This window comes from Aotus nancymaae, unplaced genomic scaffold, assembly GCF_030222135.1.
Source record: "Aotus nancymaae isolate 86718 unplaced genomic scaffold, 86718_ANA_hifiasm-v0.15.2.pri h1tg000036l, whole genome shotgun sequence".
NCBI classification, from domain to species: domain Eukaryota; kingdom Metazoa; phylum Chordata; class Mammalia; order Primates; family Aotidae; genus Aotus; species Aotus nancymaae.
Genome location: NW_026988450.1, coordinates 74934024 through 74948635, shown reverse-complemented (window position 1 = coordinate 74948635; position 14612 = coordinate 74934024). Strand labels below are relative to the sequence as shown.

The window sequence follows — 14612 nt, the reverse complement described above, 5'->3', positions numbered from 1 at the left end:
TTGCATAGTTTCCAGCCTTGTAGTTGTATAAAAATTTATGTCATCATTTTCCTATTGTTGGACATTTATAATATTCACTTTTTCACATTATAAATAATGTCTTAAAGAAGAAACACACTCATCTTTGTGCACTTCTCTGTTTATCTCCTTATGGGAATCTCTTAAAAGGCTCTTTTGCGAGTCTATGACCAGGTCTGTGACACAGGGAGCACATTATCCTGAGGAACTGCTGTTCCAGGTCTCTCTTTGAGAGAAGGGAAACTTTCATGGTCTTGGTGCATTCTGACTCTCTTTCCAGGCCATTCTGCTTTGGTCAATTTTTCTAGGCCCTTGGCTGGATATCAGAGGCAGGGTACTTGGGAGATTCTTTTTTTTTTTTATAGCCAGATGTGATATTGTTAAAAGCATGACATTACTGGATGTTTTCAGAGGTTTGATCTGAGGGTTTGCCTTGAAACTGTATCCCAAGCATCTCCAGGTTATGTGTATGCACTATTTTTACTCACAAACTCATTTGCACACCTGTTTACAACTCGCAAGATACTTAACCACACATGATCTCATTGGCTGTATCCAACGGCGATTTTTCTAAAACACAAATCTGATACTACCAGTTCCATGGCTTAAATCCTTTGACGTATCCACACACCTGTGGATTAACGTCCAAATTTGTTAACATAATTTATAAGTCTCCATGACTGCCATACCAATTAGCTTATTACTGCAAACAAACACATCTATTCTCCCCCACCCCCCACATAAAAAAACTTCATGGATTAAAATAATAGCCTTTTATTTAGCTCATGATACTATAAGTCAGCAATTTGGGTTGGGTTAAGCTGGGCAGTTCTTACGTTAAGTTCAGTTGTGTTCACTCCTGCATCCATGGTCAATTGCAGGTCAGCTAGGCAACTCTGCTTCTGGAAATAGCTGATTGTAGGCTGGGATGCCCAAGAAACTAAGGCAAGTGTCTCTCACCATCCAGCAGGCTACCTTGGACTTATAAAAATGTCAGTGTCAGGTTTAAATAGTAGTAAGAAGCCCCTATATGCAAGCATTTTACTTTTCTTTCTTTTCTTTTCTTTTCTTTTTTTTTTTGAGACCAAGTCTTGCTCTGTTGCCAGGCTAGAGTGCAGTGGCGTGATCTCAGCTCACTGCAACCTCCACCTCCTGGGTTCAAACAATTCTGCCTCAGCCTCCCAAGTAGCTGGACTACAGGCATGTGCCACCACACCCAGCTAATTTTTGTATTTTTAGTAGAGACTGGGTTTCACCATGTTGGCCAGGATTGTCTCAATCTCTTTTATTTTATTTTATTTTATTTTATTTTATTTTGAGACCAAGTCTTGCTCTGTCGCCAGGCTGGAGTGCAGTGGCATGATCTCGGCTCACTGCAACCTCCGCCTCCCAGGTTCAAGTAATTCTCCTGCCTCAGCCTCGAGAGTAGCTGGGATTACAGGCACCTGCCACAAGGCCCAGCTAATTTTTTTGTATTTTTAGTAGAGACAGGGTTTCACCATGTTGGCCAGGCTGATCTGGAACTCCTGACCTTGTGATTCACTTGCTTAGGCCTCCCAAAATGCTAGGATTACAGGTGTGAGCCACCATGCTTGGCCTTCTTCTTCTTCTTCTTTTTTTTTTTTTGAGACAGAGTCTCACTTTGTTGCCCAGGCTGGAGTGCAATGGTGTCATCTTGGCTCACTGCAACCTCCACCTCCCAGGTTCAAGTGATTCTCCTGCCTCAACCTCCCAAGTAGCTGAGATTGCAGGAGCACACCACCATGCCTGGGTAATTTTTGCATTTTCAGTAGAGATGGGGTTTCACCATGTTGGCCAGGCTGGTCTCGAACCCCCGACCTCAGTCGATCCACTCACCTCAGCCTCCCAAAGTGCTGGGATTACAGGTGTGAGCCACCTCACTCAGCCTGCAAGCATTTTTCAAGCATCTTCTTGCATTTGCTAATTTCTCATTGGCCAGAGCAAGTCCTATAGCCAACTCAGATTGAAGGGATGAGACAAGAAAGCAGACTTTCCTTGTTGATGAGATGGAAAAAATATGGTGGCTATGTTTGCCATCTACAGTGACTTCTTTCTCCAGTCTCACCTCCTTGTGTCTTCACCTTCACCTCCAACACTCTGCTCCAACTAAACAGAACTTACAGCTCCCCTACCCTATCTTATTCTTTCAGGCCTTCAGGCTTTTTCCCATGCTAATGCCTTGCCTGCTAGGTTTATATTACTATTTAGCTCCAAGTAAGGCCCATCCTAGACATCCCTTCCTCCAGGAAGCCTTCCTTCTCTCATCTCTAGCAGGGCTGGTGTTCCTCCTCTGTGCTCTTACCCTTCCCCTTATAGCCCATACCATGCTCTAATACAAACGTCTGTTTCTTGTTCATTTCTCCAAAAAGACTAAAGGTTCTTGAGAGTAATACTTGTTTCCTATTACATACTTGTGCTATACAATATGTGCTATACAATTGCATACCTAGTGCTATACAATAGGAGTAAAATAGCTATTTATTGGTCAACTGATGAACTGCGCATGAGGCAGCGAAAGAAAACAGAGGTAAGAAAACCTTTTGCAAATCGACAGGTACCCCATATATCACAGTAATGGATACTTAGAGCAAGAAGGAACTTATTATCTTATCCATGCATAATTCCTTGGAAAAACATGATTAAAAATTTCTTTTCAGTCCATTGGTCACAGCTGTGGATATGGAAAACAACTCATGCCCTCATAGTGCTCATTCTATTTTGGAACTCTTTTTTTTTTTTATTCCGTCTCGCTCTGTCGCCTAGGCTAGAGTGCAATGCCACGATCTTGGCTCAGTGCAACCTCTACCTCCCGGGTTCAAGCAATTCTTCTGCCCTAGCCTCCCAAGTAGCTGGGATTACAAGCACCTGCCATCATGCCTGGCTAATTTTTGTGTTTTTGTAGAGACAGAGTTTTACCATATTAGCCAGGCTGGTCTTGAACTCCTGACCTCAGGTGATCCACCCACTTTGGCCTACCGAAGTGCTGGGATTACAGGTGTCAGCCACCTTGCCCAGCCTTCAAACTCTTTCTAGGCTTAACACTCTCTTTCTTCACTGAAACCAAATCTTCCCAGTAACTTACACCTGTTGCCCAAGATCTGCTGTCTGGAGCCTCAACGTTAAAGTGCAATCTTTTTTTTCACACATCAGGGCTTCTCACCCCAAATCTAATGCCTGTCTCTCATAGCATGTGTCCTCACAGACCTCACCACCCTGGTGGCCTTCTTATGGCCACACCCAATGTGTCTCGGTTTCTCTTGGAAATGACATTGGGAGCTGGACAGGGTATTCCTTAGGGCTTGAGAGGCGAGCTTCTCAGTAAACCAGCAGTCAAGACTATAATGGCTCCAGAGAAGCTTACTGCTGGGAATTTTAGCTCCCACTGAAATGGAACTCAGCCATGAATCACATCATTAATATAACTTTTCCTAAAAGGTTAAACTCTACACAGGCATTGATATGAGGAAAATTCCACCTAAGTCTTTTTACCTGTTCTTATCATTTGTATCCAAGTCAAGGACCCTCAAAAAGCTCAACACTGCTGGGCTTCAAATATCTCTAACAAAAAATAGCAAGAGATACTGAGGTGTATTTCATCATGAATGGACCATACACTTTGGAATGAACCAAAACCGCATTGGACAGCTAGTTCCAAAATGTTCTAAGTATGTGCATTAGGAAGGGAGTTAACCTCTTTAGGACAGGCAGTTCCTCATCAGCCTCCAGAGCTACTGTTAGGACCACATGTGTCCAACTTGAGCTAACATTGATTTCAAGCTTGTCATGTGTCAAACTGAGTACTTACACACGTTATACATTTTAACATGCACCTACCTTTGTGAAGAAAATGTCATTAATATGCCTATTTTATATTACATAAGAGGACATAGAGGCTCCGAATTTTGAAGTTATTTGCCCAACATCACAGGGCTAGCAGGTAGCAACGTTGGACCGTGAACCCAAGTCTCTAGCTCCAGACCATGGGCACTCAGTGAACCCTCCATAAATGTTGGTACTTACATTCGTACCTTGAAAAGCAGAGATATGGGTGATTCCTAAATCATCCATGTTACTAAATGGTGACTAATGTGAGCTGCCACAGTTCTGTGTCCACAGGGCTCACACAGTCACTGTGATCTCCAGTAACAGCCTGGCAAGAACACTGAGCTCAGTTCAACACAACCAACCTCTGGGGATTAGCAGTAGTGACCAGTTTTGCTGCTCTATTAGCTAGCTCACTTTCCCAGAGATAGATTAGAAAGCAGGACATTAAAGAAAAAAAAAGAAAGAAAGAAAGAAAAGAAGAAGAAAGCCTACCCCAATGTGTTATTTTGCTAACAGCCTTAACTTTGCAATAAATAAAGACTGCAAATGGGAAGAAAATGCATAAAATGAAAATAAGCTGAGTGAATCATGGCACGCAGTTTGTACAGTGTATAAATATTCATGTTAAATTACCTTTTCCTCCAACTCCATGGTCCTCCTGTGTGCACTTAGGGCTGAGTGGTTTCTGTAGGCCTTAGTTACCGACACAAATGCGGTGACTTTTGTGAGAGCCTGAGGAGTAAATAAGGACTATTAGCACCAGACTGAATAATGTCTAATCCCACTGAAAGCCCCGGATGCTCAAGTACCCGCTCTCCATTTGGCAAGGGAACAGTAATCCATCTCTTGGTCTTTCCTAGTCAATGGAAACTGAGCTGAGGGAGAAAACAGAGGGGAAAATCCTTAATCTTAGCAACAGCGAGATCTGGTATTTTAGTCGTGGAGCTTAAAGGAAAAAAAAATACAAAAAGCCTTGTTGAAAAGTTCAACTCTAGGTAAACCAGGTTCTGAAAGCTTCTTTTGTATGAGTGGGGAGGTGGGTTGTGTAGGCAAGGAGGAACGAGGGTCACACCGGGGTTGCTTGCCTGCCTGCCTGGCAGCAAGATCGTTCCCTTCCTGTGAGGAGGAACAGGGCAGGGTTGCTAAGGACCGTCACAGCTCACAGCCCGGCTGCATGGGAAGGCCGAGACAGGAGCTAGCCGGAGGCTCAGCTGGCTCCAGGAGCCAACATTCCTTCCCTGATTCTGCTCTGGCCTCCCAGTGACCTTGGGTTAAACTGCAGTCAAGTCCAATGTTGGTAACATTTATCTCACTCCTCTGTGCAGCCCTCAGCTGCTTCCCACCCAAGGCAACATTCTAAATGTGTTATTGGAATTTCCCTACATCAGCAGAGAGATGTGCTGGCATCTCACTCCCCAAGCGATCCCAGTTTATCTCTACCTCTCTACCTAGGAAAAGGAACATCGGCAAGCGTGTGATGTGGTGTGCATGTGAGTGTATGTGCTATCCGTGGTTAAGTAATTTTCTGCATGGAAAAAGGATCCTACATAAATTGTCTTATATATAACAGCAAGATGACTAAGTGTTAAGCCTGGCTTTCTTTTATACCTCATCGAATTTGTTAAAATGCCATTTTCTTCAAATGAGAATATATAGTTCATAGAGCTAAAAGTTTCTAAGTACAGCTTTGGGTGTTTATTTCAGCTAATCCAATAAGCGTTTCTTGAAGACCTACTATGAGGCAGGTACTACACTTGGAGCTAATACCAACAGGACTATTGTGAAGGGAAAACACACACAGACTCTTGAGGCAGACCAAGTAGGAATCCTGGCTCTGCTACCTGCACCTGTGAGACCTTAGGTAAAAAGCTAAAACATTTTCTTCTTCTCTCTGAGACAAGGTCTTGCTCTGTCGCCCAGCCTGGAGTGCAGTGGTGCAATCTCAGCTCACAGCAACCTCTGCCTCCCAGGCTCAAGTGATTCTCCAACCTCAGCCTCACAAGTAGCTGGGACTATAGGCATGCGCCACCATGCCCAGCTAATTTTTCTATTTTTTGTAAAGATGAGATTTCACCATGTTGCCCAGGCTAAAACTAAAACTTTCGATGCCTCAGTTTCCATATTCTTAAAGTGGAGTTAACAGTACAGATGTGAGGATTCAATGAGATGGCATGTAGAGGAAGCATAGTGACAGTGTCTGGGACCTGGAAGGTCTATACATGTGTTTGCTCAGATGCTGCCTGCTCAGAGTGCTCAGCCTAACTGGGAGCCTGTGGGCAGATCACAACATCACAGTGTGATGAGCTCTTTAACTGAGATATGAACACAGCTCTACAGAAGGACAGACAAAGGAGAAATGAGAGGGAAGATTTGATGGCAACAGACAGACAGGTGGGAAGGCAGCTTTTCGGAGAGAGGATCAGTAGGCACTATGTCTGGAGCAGGGAACCCAGAGGACATTTTCAGAGATGTGCTTCGCCATAGCACTTGAGTGTGGAGGAATTGGGAACTACTTCTATTTTCTGTTGATTTAATTAATCAGAGAATCTGTGGCTTCCTATTATGGATGCATTAATGGATGCTTTTAAAAGAAAGTAAAATAAAATAAAAGGGATTTCAAGAGGAAGAGCCATTTATTGAACATCCACCAGCCTTTTGCATATGCAATTTTTTTTTCTTATCTTAACAAACAAGGAAACTGAAGATCAAAGAGATGACCCAGCTCTTCCAAGTTCATATCAGTAAGAGGTGGGACTGGGCGGCAACCCCATCTGGACTAATGGCACCAAAGGCTATGCTTATCTCCTTTCTCATGCTGCCTCCCACTGAAGGCTTTCAACTCAGGATGTTCCCCGCCCTCTCTTCTCCAGCCAGTTTCTTCCGGCCCTCGTCCCTTGCCTTGAGGACCATGGGGTTATCTATCTGAAGCATCTCTCTTCCTCCCATTCTTCTCTCCTGACCTCTTTTTTCCCCCCACTGGCAGTCCAGACAGCCTCCCAGCCCAGAAAACAGATACAGGCAGCAGGAAGGCAGGCTACTATCTTCTTCATGTAAAAAGACTCACGTGTTTCATGTCATTTTTAATCTGTGGAATAGTCTTGTGGAGTAAGGCTGAGAATTTACAGAAATCCAGGTAATATGACTTGTTCATGGTCATACAGAAAGTAAAGGGCAGAAAGATAGCCATTGGAAAGTCTGTTAATACCAAGGTCAGGAGTGGACCTGTTTCTTGTTTTGTTTTTTTGAGACGGAGTTTCACTCTTGTTACCCAGGCTGGAGTGCAATGGCGCCATCTCAGCTCACTGCAACCTCCGCCTCCTGGGTTCAAGCAATTCTCCTACCTCAGCCTCCTGAGTAGCTGGGATTACAGGCATGTGCCACCATGCCCAGCTAAGTTTTGTATTTTTAGTAGAGACGGGGTTTCACCATGTTGACCAGAATGGTCTCGATCTCTTGACCTCATGATCCACCCACCTCGGCCTCCCAAAGTGCTGGGATTACAGGCGAGAGCCACCGCACCTGGCCAGGAGTGGACCTGTTTCTAAAATATCAGCGCCCGTGGTGCTGATGGCTCATGTCTACATCCCACACATACCTGCATCTTGGCATTTTGAGGTCCCCTTTCCTGTCCTTCCAATAACCTGAAGAGCACTTACTCTTTTGAGGACCCTTACATTGGTGAGTAGTAGCTAAAAAGACATTTTCTTCATAAGAGCATGTTCATATGCTAACAGAACAGGCAAGAAAAAATGGTACAGGTGAAAGACATGGGAAAGAGTGGAAGAAATATTTGAGCATTTCTGAGGAGAGGAGAAACAAGCCTAATTTTCTTTCTTTCCTTATTTTTTGGGACAGGGTCTCACTCTGTTGCCCAGGCTGGACTGCAGTGGCCCAATCACAGCTCACTGCAGCCTCGACCTCCTGAGGCTCAAGTGATCCTCCAGCCTCAGCCCCTGAGTAGATGGGACTTCAGATGTGCACCACCATGTCCAGCTAATTTTTTTTTTTTTTGTAGAGACAGGGTTTTGCCATGTTGCCCAGGTTGGTCTCAAACTCCTAAACTCAAACAATCCACCCACCTCAGCCTCCCAGAATGCCTGGGATTACAGGCATGAGCCACCACACCCGGCCACAAACCTAATTTTCTTTTGATACCAAAAGCAGCACAAACTTGTCATTACCTGGGCTTGTGTGGGGGCCACATGTATGGCCTGTCGTTCCGGTTAGGTCCTGCTTCATGTCCTTAACCCTAAAACATTGGCAACTCACTTAGATCCAGCAAACAGCAATGCTAATAGTCATAGCTAACTTTCATGAAATACTTGGTGACAGAAAATGTGTTAAGCCCTTAATATCATTACGTTATTTAATAAGCTCAGCAAGGCTGTGAGTTGGTTTGTGCTGGGTGTCTTCCGCTTGCCCTCCACAGCCATTTCCACCCTTTTCCGTTTGTCTCACTCTACCCTGGGAGGCCACGCTGTACAGATTGTATCACCTGCTCCCATGCCCTCTGGCTTCTTGTTGGGTTTGGCCAGCAGGGAGCTTCAGAAGAGCAGGATTTTGGAGAAAGAAAGTAAAGTAGGGTCAGATTCCCTCTCTGTAAGGTCATTTCTGATAGACTATGAAGCCATGGGTTTTCTCAAAGACATCTTTTCTTTTCTTTTCTTTTCCTTTCTTTACTTTTCTTTTTTATTGAGACAGTGTCTCACTCTGTTGCCAGGCTGAAGTGATCTTGGCTCACTGCAACCTCCACCTCCCAGGTTCAAGCAATTCTCCTGCCTCAGCCTCCCAAATACAGGCACCCACCACCATGCCCAGCTAATTTTTGTATTTTTAGTAGAGACAGGGTTTCACCATATTGGCCAGGCTTGTCTTGAACTCCTAACCTCGTGATCCACCCGCCTTGGTCTCCCAAAGTGCTGGGATTACAGGCATTAGCCACCGCGCCTGGCCTCAAAGAGGCCTTTTCTAAGTACCTCTTCTCTTCTCTGGGTTCCTGTAATTTCTATCTCCCATCTTAGATATTGACTTAGGGAAAGTCACAGATCTGCTGCTGTAACCCTGTGTACCTTACTATCTTTTGTGGTTTTCTAAACCACTTCTACACATTTATAATTAGTTCCTATTGGGATCCTGATATATAGGTACTATTATTATACCCATTTTACAGACCGAGTCAGGGAAATAAAGTAACTTGTACAAGGCCCCACAGCTAGTTAGCAGCAGAGCTGGATTTCAAAGCCAGATTTGTCAAAATCCAGAGCTCAAGTTCTTAGCTGCTACACTGAGCAGCAATAAACAGTTCTGGACACTGCAGGCAAGCTAGGAGGCCTGGGAGCTGCAGCCTTCACGGACTCCTCATGACAATGTGCAATAGGCAGAACTACACGGTGTGGGTGGTTTGCTGCCACTGTCGATGTTCACCTGTCAACCTCTTTATAAGACAGATAGAAGGAGGGGAGGAAGACGGGCATCTTCATTGAGCCTGCTGTCCTCTCATCCTGGAGGCAGCCTATGTTGTTGGGACAGAACATCTGCTGGTATCAGGAGGCTGTGAGGAGCTATCAGATCTCACTCACATTCCAATCCTGTTTGGAAATGCATTCCAAGGCCCCAGAGGCTTTTCTCTAATTGCCCTGGCTGAGCCTAGAGGTGGTGCCATTGAGACAGAGCCTTATTTAAAACAACCAAACATACCAAGGGCAGACAGTGGTTGACTTTATTTCAAAAGAAAACTCGGGGATCCTTAAATGTCCCAAATATTTTCGTCACAAGACACCACGAGAATCCATAGCAGGAAATAAATAACAATGTGGCTTGCGTCTAAGCTAGACTGACCTCTACACGGTGGCTTCTGACTTCCACTTTGGGAAGCTGGATGATCTTTATTTAATGCTGGGACACTGAGGCTTCTTCCACAATGAGAAATGTATCATCTCAGGTTTCAGATTAAGTGAAAGATAATATTTTAGCTAAAATACTTACATACACTTCCATAAATGATTTTCCTATAAAATAGGAAGAGGTCTACTTCCTTTGCTTAAAGCAAAACAGATTGGCCAGGCGCAATGGCTGGTGCCTGTAATCCCAGCTACTCAGGAGGCTGAGGCAGGAGAATGGCTTGAATCCGATAGGTGGAGGTGGTAGTGAGCCAAGATCACGCCATTGCACTCCAGCTTGGGCAACAAGAGCGAAAACTCCATCTCAAAATAACAAACAAACAAAAAAACAGATTTTAGGCAAGGCCTTTCAACAGTGCCTTCTTCCAAACAGTTGTTACCTCTTGTCTCTTTCTTAGACCTCACTGCACTGAATTATGTTTACTGATTGTCCCCTGCACTAGAAAGTGAGGTCCTTGTAGGTGGATCATGTGTCTCTCTCATCTCCACGTCCCTGGCCGGCCTGCAGCAGACACCCAATAATATATTGCAGGATGAACAGACATGGATGTTCCCAGAGGACCCTGTGAGAGCTGCCATCAGAGAGTGCATTATGTAATTATATGTTGACTCAAAGACAGGCCCATATTTCATTTAATTTTAAAACCCCCCATTTGAAACATCATAATTGCTCAAAATATGTATTGGAGGAAAATTGGAAAAAGAGGATGTATCAAAATAAATAAATAAATAAAGCTTCATTAACTACTGCCCTCCTGTCTTCCTGTATTGCTTGGAGATATTTTGGCAGCAATCTGGGTTGGCATTATAGGATAACACCCACCGTATACTTCAATTATTCCAAGAAGAGCTGCATTCCACAATGGAGTTGCCCCATAGAGCAGACAGTGGAGAAAGGGCTGTTAAACAAGATCCTGGTTGAACTGATCATAGGCCCAGCAACCCCTTCCATCTCTGAAGTCAACTTTTGGTTAACCTTAAGATTTCACGTCAAGTGCTCCTTTCTCTAGGAACTTCCCTTGACCCTCCAAGAATGGCCAAGTTCTCCTTCCTTCCGAGCACTTTACTCCAGTTGTATTTACATATTCATTAGTGTGACGCTTTGGTGAAAGCCTGACTCTCTAGAAAGTTCCATTTATCAGTTCCATTTATCGGCTTTGTTCATTATTCCATTCCCAGGGCCAAGTATGTCATAGAGTCAGGTGTTCTATAAATCAGTGTTAAATGAAAAAAATCAGTGATGAATGAATAAACAAATTTTCAGTCTCTGCTAAATCATACTGAGTCACATCCTTTTCTTGGTCCATTGTTCTTCCCCTAATATCAGCCATTTTAAATGGATGGTGTGTGTGTGCGTGTGTGTGTGTGTGTGTATGTGCGTGCACGTGTGTGTGTGTGTGTCATTTTTTTTCATGAAGCAATCATTCTCACTCCATCCCCACATCTGTTTCTAGGAGCACTATACCTACAGGTTGACCTATCCCACCACATCCTGGCCACCTCACAAAAGAAAACCATAAACACTAAAGTGACCATTTTTAAATACACTTTTTGAAGAAAACCTCTTTTAATAATCGACATCCAAAAAATGATGGTATATCCATAAGATGGGATATTACTTAACGATTTTTTAAAATGAGCTAGCAAGCCAGGAAGACTTGCAATAAATGCATATTGCTAAGTGAAAGAAGTCAGTGTGAAAAGTACATATTACAATTATACAATCTCTAGAAAAGGCAAAAACACTGCTCCTAGACAGCCTCTGTGGCTTCATTATGGCTCCATTATCTGCAGGTATTGGGAGATGCACAGCTAAGATGCCAGGACCCCCTGGAAGCCTAGAAATTGGACCACTGACATTTATGGATGTGGCCATAGAATTGTCTCTGGAAGAGTAGCAATGCCTGGACACTGCACAGTGGAATTCATATGGAAATGTGATATTAGCGGACTATAGAAACCTGGTCTTCTTGGGTATTGCTGTCTCTAAGCCAGATCTGATTACCCGTCTGGAGCAAAAAAAAAAAAAAAAGAAAAAAAATTGCCTTGGAACATGAACGGACATGAGATGGTAGCCAAAGCCTCTGAAAGTGAATACAACAGATGAAACAGATGAGAATCAAAAGGTCAAGGAGAAAGCCAGTCCTTAAAATGTGATTTGGGAAGCTGTGTTCCAAAGGAAATAATGTCTGGGAAGCCTGCGGTGTCTGTGTCTGTCTGTTTGTTTTGCTCTCTCATATGGCATCTTCTGTCTTAAGCTTTCAAATTCTCTAAGGATTCTACTTTGCCTTTGGTGATCTTCTTTCAAGTTTACAGTGAGAGCCAAAAATCCACTTCACGGTATATAAGGGACTGCACAATCTGACTGCTTTTCTGTTGTTTTGGGGAACACACAAATATCTGCATACTTTTGAGATATTCTATGTTGACTATTTTTTAATTCTTTTTTTGCATCATGTCTGAAATGTGTAAGTAGTGGTTTCTGTTTCAGTGGTTTTTGTGTTTTTGAACATTCCATCCTGTTTGCATTACTATAGTCTTTAAATATAGTTTGAAATGATAAAGTTAAAAAATAAATAAATAAAAGGCAAAACTGTGGAGACAGAAAGAAATCAGTGGTTGCCAGGAGCTGATAGAGAAGGAAGAAGGAGTAAATAGGCTGAGGGCAGGACGTTATTAGGGCTGTAAAACTATTCTGTGTGATACTATGATGGCGGACACACAGCTTTGTGTGTACTATAGACTCTTGTTTTGTTTGTTTTGTTTTGAGATGGAGTCTCACTCTCTTGTCCGGACTGCAATGCAGTGGCCGAGATCTCGGCTCACTGCAACCTCCCCCTCCCAGTTTCAAGCGATTCTCTTGCCTCGACCTTCCGAGTAACTGGGATTACAGGCGCATGCAACCAGGCCCAGCTACTAATTCTGTATTTTTATTAAAGATGGGGTTTTGCCATGTTGGCTGATCTCAAATGCCTGACCTCAAGTGATCCACCCACCTCAGCCTCCCAAACTGCTGGGATTACAGACGTGAGCCACTATGCCTGACCAGATTCTTGTTAATAATAATATATCAGCATTGGTTCATTGTAATTAATGTAATACATGAGTGCAAGATACTAATAATGTGGGCATCCAGGGTGTTTTGGGGGAAGAATATATGGGAACTCTGTATTTTTTGCTCAACTTTTCTGTAAATCTATAAAACTGTCTATTAATTTGTAGAAATTTTATAATGCAGCTCTTCACTCAATATATAAAATATAAAATCAGAGGGATGCCAGGCTGGGCATGGTGGCTCACTCCTATAATCCCAGTACTTTGGGAGGCTGAGGCAGGTGGATCACCTGAGGCCAGGAGTTCAAGACTAGCATGGCCAACATGGCAAAACACTGTCTCTACTAAAAATACAAAAATTAGCTGGACATGGTAGCACATATCCAGAGTCCCAGCTCCTTGAGAGCCTGAGGCACGAGAATCAACTGAACCCAGGAGGCAAAGGTTGCAGTGAGCTGAGATAGTGCCACTGCACTCCAGCCGGGGTGACAAAGCAAGCCTCTCAGGAAAAAAAAAAAGTGGGTATGCCAGTTGAAGTAGGAGCACTATCCTAATCCCACCCACTTTTGCACCCACAGATGAATCTCAGATCCCACCTTCCTCTTCCCTGGTCCCCAAGACCCCACTGAGGACCAGTGGGGATGCAAGCCCCAGTTGTACAGGGAGGGAGAAGTGAGAATTCCGAATTGAGAACAGGTGAAGTCTGATTGCCTTAATCTTCCAAAGTCGCAGACAAGACCCCTTAGCCATCCTGTTGATAAACACATCCCAGTTGTCTCCAAAGAACCCAAGAAGAACTCATAACCCCTTGACAGCAAACCAGAGCCTGTTAACTAAAAGTAGTGGTCCCACAATGACTGGCAAGTGTTTGCTGGGCAGACGGGTGCCAGTGAAACGCCACAGGGCACCAAGGCAGAGAGGAGCTGGCTCCACCAATTAAGGGTGTGCTTCTAAGCAGTCCCTGTGTCTAGGAGAGTTTCTGAAATAAGCCCAGGCACTCTAGCACAGGCCCCGCCGGGAAGGGAGAGCAAGCAGCCTCTCTCTGGTAGCAGGGAGGAAAGAGGCACCGCATCGCCATGGCTACCTTTTAGAGCCTGCCTCTAAGCCCTTCAGGAATCTCTGCTATTTGTAGAAACCAGATAGCATTCCCCAAGGCCAGCATTCCTTCGCTCTCAGGCACTCCCTCTTCACTTTCCTTTGCCCCAATTAAATGAAGGCAAGGGTGGGCCCTGACACTGCCCGTGCTGGGAACCTCAATGCGATGCAGCAGAAAGGCCTCTATCAGAGGCTCTGTGGCCGAGGCCACCCCAGACATTTCTGCTTGCCCATCCACAGAGCACATGGTGGAACAGCCTTCACATGCTCTTAAACTTCTAACAGGATTGGAGGAAGAAATAAACCTTCCCTGATGTGACTGATGTGCCAGTTAATGCCAATTAATGCCTTTCTGCATTCTGTCTTCCCAGCACAGTTTCAGGAAAAGGAGAATGAGACAACAATGCCATCACTATGGTATATTTGCTACCAAGAACACCCAGGTAGATTTCGCATTGGGGCCAGCATCAGATGCTAGTTTGCATCTTTTTCCAAAAAATAAAAAATAAAAAAAAATTTAATATAAGGAAGATGTATAGCTTTGTTTAATAAGGTAATGTTTTGAAAAATGATGTAAACTGAATTTACACTACCTTAAATTCTTATTAAAACCAGATCCTTTCAACCAACTAACAAAATAAAAACCTCCAGAAATAGAGTGTGAGGTTTCCTGTTCAAACGGTCCCTAACTCCATCTGT

General features: G+C 43.9%; 1 long non-coding RNA gene across 1 annotated transcript in view; it reads right to left on the bottom strand.

The window, feature by feature from the left end:
• Positions 1–776: 776 nt before the first annotated feature.
• LOC135278055 (uncharacterized) overlaps positions 777–14612 on the bottom strand; it is a 34910-nt gene continuing 21074 nt past the window's right edge. Inside the window, exons 2-3 of the long non-coding RNA XR_010345624.1 lie at positions 4498–4596; positions 777–999 (exon numbers count right to left, since the gene is read on the bottom strand). This is a non-coding gene — a long non-coding RNA (uncharacterized LOC135278055). The remainder of the gene's footprint in view (positions 1000–4497; positions 4597–14612) is intronic.